Genomic DNA, 6,000 nt, shown 5'->3' with positions numbered 1-6,000 from the left:
TATTGAATACCCCACCCCCATCGATCACCCCCCCAAATCTGACCCCCATCGAATACCCCACCCCCATCGATCACCACCCCCCCCAGATCTGACCCCCATTGAATACCCCACCCCCATCGATCACCACCCCCCCTAGATCTGACCCCCATCGAATACCCCCCCAGATCTGACCCCCATCGAATACCCCACCCCCATCGATCACCACCCCCCTAGATCTGACCCCCATCGAATACCCCCCCCAGATCTGACCCCCATCGAATACCCCACCCCCATCGATCACCACCCCCCCCATCTGACCCCCATTGAATACCCCCCAGATCTGACCCCCATCGAATACCACCCCCCAGATCTGACCCCCATCGAATACCCCACCCCCATCGATCAAGCCCCCCCAGATCTGACCCCCATCGAATACCACCCCCCAGATCTGACCCCCATCGAATACCCCACCCCCATCGATCACCCCCCCCAGATCTGACCTCCATTGAATACCCCACCCCCATTGATTACCCCCCCAGGCCCCACCCCCATCGAATACCCAGCCCCCATCAATCACCCCCCACCCCAGGCTCCGCCCCCATCGCTCACCCCCCAGGCTCCGCCCCCATCGGTCACCCCTCGGCCTTGGCCCCTGAATCCCCACCCCGAGGACCCACCCTCTGAAACCACCCCCCCCCTCCATTCCAGCGGAGCCAGGCTGCGAGCTCTGTTGGGAGTTTGTATAAACCGCGCTGGAGTGAAACGCTCCGCCGGGGTGGGGGGGGGGTGGGGGTGGGGGTGGGGGTGGGGGTGGGGGTGGGGGTGGGGGTGGGGGGAATGTTGGCGAGTCTGGGGAATTCAGTCCCGGGCTCGCAAATCATCTATACATAAACTATATTTAAATGATCTTGGCGCCTCCCCGCTGGTGTAGAGCGGGTGCTGCCGGGATTCCGGTGCTGGGAGGCACAAGCGGGGCTCGAATCCCCGCACCAACCCCACAAATAATCTCCCAGCCCGTAGCACTAAAATCACAGCCACCGAGTGAAAGAGCAAGCAGGTTACACTGGACTGATACAAGGCACCGGGTAAACCTCAGCTGGAATACTGTGCAGTTTTCATCCCCTTATATAAGGAAAGGTCTCCTGGTTTTCGAGGCTGTTCCAGACTCACTCTCATCACCAGTCGCACCCGTAACTCATCAATGAATTTTTAAACAATGACGATGGTTCGGTGGTGAAATTTCGGAATTCAATACAGACTCGACTGTGATTTACACACCCTCGGTACGTATGGTCTTCCCATACCAATCAGAATGCAAAAAAGAAGGGTGACACGGTGGCACAGCAGTTAGCACTGCTGCCTCACAGCGCCAGGGACCCAGGTTTGATTCTCGACTTGGGTCTGTGCAGAGTTTGCACATTCTCCCCGTGTCTGCGTGGGTTTCCTCCCACAGTCAGAAAGATGTGCGGGTTAGGTGGATTGGCCACGCTAAATTGGCCCATAGTGTCAGGGGGACTAGCTAGGGTAAATGTGTGGGGATAGAGCCTGGGTGGGATTGTTGTTGGTGAAGACTCGATGGGCCGAATGGCCTCCTTCTGCACTGTAGGGATACATCGTCCAATTGGATGGCACTGACCGTCAGTCAGTCTCTTCCCATTTTCAATATATTTATGCCCAAATAAAACGACAAAAAGCAATCATTTTTCACAAAGGGATGGATCTTCTCTGGCCGTGTCCAGAGAATTCCAGACCAATCCTGGAGGGTTGGTAACGGAATGGTCCAATTCCTTGCCCAGTGACGGATTTCCCTCAGCAGTGTGGAGCTCTGGAGATTTTGTGTGATTCTGGGTTCTGTGGCACAGTCAAGAAGGAGACTGAAATCAGGTTCAGGAGAGGGCAGAGAGGCCATGGCAGATTCCATTCCCCAATTAAAGGAACTCCCTGCTTGTGGGTGGGACTCGACGTTCCGAATCAGTCTGGGGGACCCGACGTTCCGAATCAGTCTGGGGGACCCGACGTTCCGAATCAGTCTGGGGGACCCGACGTTCCGAATCAGTCTGGGGGACCCGACGTTCCAAATCAGTCTGGGGGACAGACATTCCGAATCAGTCTGAGGGATAGACGTTCTGAATCAGTCTGGAGGACAGACATTCCAAATCAGTCTGGGGGACAGACATTTCAAATCAGTCTGAGGGAGAGACGTTCTGAATCAGTCTGGAGGACAGACATTCCGAATCAGCCTGGGGAACAGACGTTCCGAATCAGTCTGGGGGACAGACATTCCGAATCAGTCTGGGGGACAGACATTCCAAATCAGTCTGGGGGACAGACATTTCAAATCAGTCTGAGGGATAGACGTTCTGAATCAGTCTGGAGGACAGACATTCCAAATCAGTCTGGGGGACAGATGTTCTGAATCAGTCTGGGGGACAGACATTTCAAATCAGTCTGGGGGATAGACGTTCTGAATCAGTCTGGAGGACAGACATTCCAAATCAGTCTGGGGGACAGATGTTCCGAATCAGTCTGGGGGACAGACGTTCTGTATCAGTCTGGGGGACAGATGTTCCGAATCAGTATGGGGGACAGACGTTCCGAATCAGTCTGGAGGACAGATGTTCCGAATCAGTCTGGGGGACAGACGTTCTGTATCAGTCTGGGGGACAAGGTTCGGGGCAGGATTGGTGCATTGTGTGAGCTGGACAATCCTGCCCCCTGCAGGACCTGTGCAAACTACAATAAAAAAACTGTTCAACAAATGTTTCAGGAACAAGGGGTGGGGGTTAGTATCTGTGTTGGGGGGGGCTGGGGGAAGGGGGGATGTTTTGTGAGGAGAGTTGGAGGGGGGAGGTTGTGGGGAGAAATACAGAAGGAGGTTGTGAGAAGAGCTAGGGAGGAGGGGTTGTAGGGAGAATGAGGGGCGGAGGTTGTATAGAGTTGGAGGGGGGAGTTTGTGGGGAGAGCTGGTGGGGGAGATTGTGGGGAAAGTTAGAGGGGGAGATCATGGGGAGAGTTGGTGGGGGGTAGTTGTGGGGGAAATTGGAGGGGGTGGTTGTGGGGAGAGTTGGAGGGGGGATTTTGTGAGGAGAGTTGGAGGGGGGTGGTTTTGGGGAGAGTTGGAGGGGAGAGGTTTTGGGAAGAGTTGAAGGGGGAGGTGTTAGGGAGAGTAGGAGAGGGAGGTTGTGGGGAGAGTTGGAGGGGGAGGTGTTAGGGAGAGTAGGAGAGGGAGGTTGTGGGGAGAGTTGAAGTGGGGAGGTTATGGGGAGGGTTAGAGGGAAGAGGTTTTAGGGCGCGTTGAAGGGGGGAGGTTGTGGGGAGAGTTGGGGGGGAGGTTTTGGAGAGAGTTGAGGGGAAGTTGCGGAGAGAGTTGAGGGGGGATATTGTGGGGAGAGTTGAAGGGAGGAGGTTTTAGGGAGAGTTGGAAGGGGGAGGTTGTGGGGAGAATTGGAGAAGGGAAGGTTTTAGGGAGAGTTGGGGGGAGGTTGTGGGAAGAATTAGAGGGGGCAGCTGTGGAGAGACTTGAGGGGGGAGGTTATGGAGAGAATTGGGGAGGAGGTCATAGGGAGAGTTGGAGGCGGGAGGTTGTGGAGAGTGTTGGAGGGGGGAAGATTATGGGGAGAGTTGGAGGGGGGAAATTGTGGGGCGAGATTGAGGAAGAAGGCTTTGTGGAGAGTTGGAATGGGCGTTGTTGTGGGGAGAGTTGGAGGGGGGAGGTTACAGGGAGAGTTGGAGGGGGAAGGTTACGGGGAGAGTTGGAGGGGGCAGGTTACAGGGAGAGTTGGAGGGGGGAGGTTACGGGAAGAGTTGGAGGGGGGAGGATACAGGGAGAGTTGGAGGGGCGGAGGTTACAGGGAGAGTTGGGGGGGGGGTTATAGGGAGAGTTGGAGGAGGGAGGTTATGGGGAGAGTTGGAGGGGGGAGGTTGTGGGGAGAGTTGGAGGGGTGGAGGATATGGGGAGAGTTGGGGGGGGAGGTTACAGGGAGAGTTGGAGGGACGGACGTTACAGGGAGAGTTGGAGGGCTGGAGGATACAGGGAGAGTTGGAGGGGCGGAGGATACAGGGAGAGTTGGAGGGCTGGAGGATACAGGGAGAGTTGGGGGGGGAGGTTACAGGGAGAGTTGGAGGGGTGGAGGTTACAGGGAGAGTTGGAGGGGGGAGGTTACAGGGAGAGTTGGAGGGGGGGGTTACAGGGAGAGTTGGAGGGGGGAGGTTACAGGGAGAGTTGGAGGGGTGGAGGTTACAGGGAGAGTTGGAGGGGGGAGGTTACAGGGAGAGTTGGAGGGGGGGGTTACAGGGAGAGTTGGAGGGGGGAGGTTACAGGGAGAGTTGGAGGGGGGAGGTTACAGGGAGAGTTGGAGGGGGGAGGTTATGGGGAGAGTTGGAGGTGGGAGGTTGTGGGGAGAGTTGGAGGGGTGGAGGATATGGGGAGAGTTGGGAGGGGGGTTACAGGGAGAGTTGGAGGGGGGAGGTTGTGGGGAGAGTTGGAGGGGTGGAGGATATGGGGAGAGTTGGGGGGGGAGGTTACAGGGAGAGTTGGAGGGACGGAGGTTACAGGGAGAGTTGGAGGGCTGGAGGATACAGGGAGAGTTGGAGGGGGGAGGTTACAGTGAGTGTTGGAGGGGTGGAGGTTACAGGGAGAGTTGGAGGGGGGAGGTTACAGTGAGTGTTGGAGGGGTGGAGGTTACAGGGAGAGTTGGAGGGCTGGAGGATACAGTGAGTGTTGGAGGGGTGGAGGTTACAGGGAGAGTTGGAGGGGCGGAGGTTACAGTGAGTGTTGGAGGGGTGGAGGTTACAGGGAGAGTTGGAGGGGGGAGGTTACAGGGAGAGTTGGAGGGGGGAGGTTACAGGGAGAGTTGGAGGGACGGAGGTTACAGGGAGAGTTGAAGGGGTGGAGGTTACGGGGCAAGTTGGAGGGGTGGAGGATACAGGGAGAGTTGGAGGGGGGAGGTTGCGGGGAGAGTTGGGGGGGGAGGTTACAGGGAGAGTTGGAGGGGGGAGGTTACAGGGAGAGTTGGAGGGGGGAGGTTACAGTGAGAGTTGGAGGGGGGAGGTTGTGGGGAGAGTTGGCGGGGTGGCGGATACAGGGAGAGTTGGAGGGGTGGAGGTTACAGGGAGAGTTGGAGGGGGGAGGTTGTGGGGAGAGTTGGAGGGGTGGAGGATACAGGGAGAGTTGGAGGGGGGAGGTTATGGGGAGAGTTGGAGGGGTGGAGGTTACAGGGAGAGTTGGAGGGGTGGAGGATACAGGGAGAGTTGGAGGGGGGAGGTTGTGGGGAGAGTTGGAGGGGTGGAGGTTACAGGGAGAGTTGGACAGGGGAGGTTACAGGGAGAGTTGGAGGGGGGAGGTTGTGGGGAGAGTTGGAGGGGTGGAGGTTACAGGGAGAGTTGGAGGGGGGAGGATACAGCGAGAGTTGGAGGGGCGGAGGATACAGGGAGAGTTGGAGGGGCGGAGGATACAGTGAGAGTTGGAGGGGGGAGGATACAGGGAGAGTTGGAGCGGGGAGGATACAGGGAGAGTTGGAGGGGCGGAGGATACAGGGAGAGTTGGAGGGGCGGAGGATACAGGGAGAGTTGGAGGGGGGAGGATACAGGGAGAGTTGGAGCGGGGAGGATACAGGGAGAGTTGGAGGGGCGGAGGATACAGGGAGAGTTGGAGGGGCGGAGGATACAGTGAGAGTTGGAGGGGGGAGGATACAGGGAGAGTTGGAGGGGGGAGGATACAGGGAGAGTTGGAGGGGCGGAGGATACAGGGAGAGTTGGAGGGGCGGAGGATACAGGGAGAGTTGGAGGGGCGGAGGATACAGGGAGAGTTGGAGGGCGGAGGTTACAGTGAGAGTTGGAGGGGGGAGGATACAGGGAGAGTTGGAGGGCGGAGGTTACAGTGAGAGTTGGAGGGGGGAGGATACAGGGAGAGTTGGAGGGGCGGAGGATACAGTGACAGTTGGAGGGGCGGAGGATACAGGGAGTGTTGGAGGGGCGGAGGATACAGTGAGAGTTGGAGGGGCGGAGGTTGTGCTGATGCCC

The sequence above is a fragment of the Carcharhinus amblyrhynchos genome, chromosome 26 (genome assembly GCF_965287045.1).
Source record: "Carcharhinus amblyrhynchos chromosome 26, sCarAmb.v2.hapA, whole genome shotgun sequence".
In the NCBI taxonomy this organism is placed as follows: Eukaryota; Metazoa; Chordata; class Chondrichthyes; order Carcharhiniformes; family Carcharhinidae; genus Carcharhinus; species Carcharhinus amblyrhynchos.
This window is presented reverse-complemented; position numbering follows the sequence as displayed.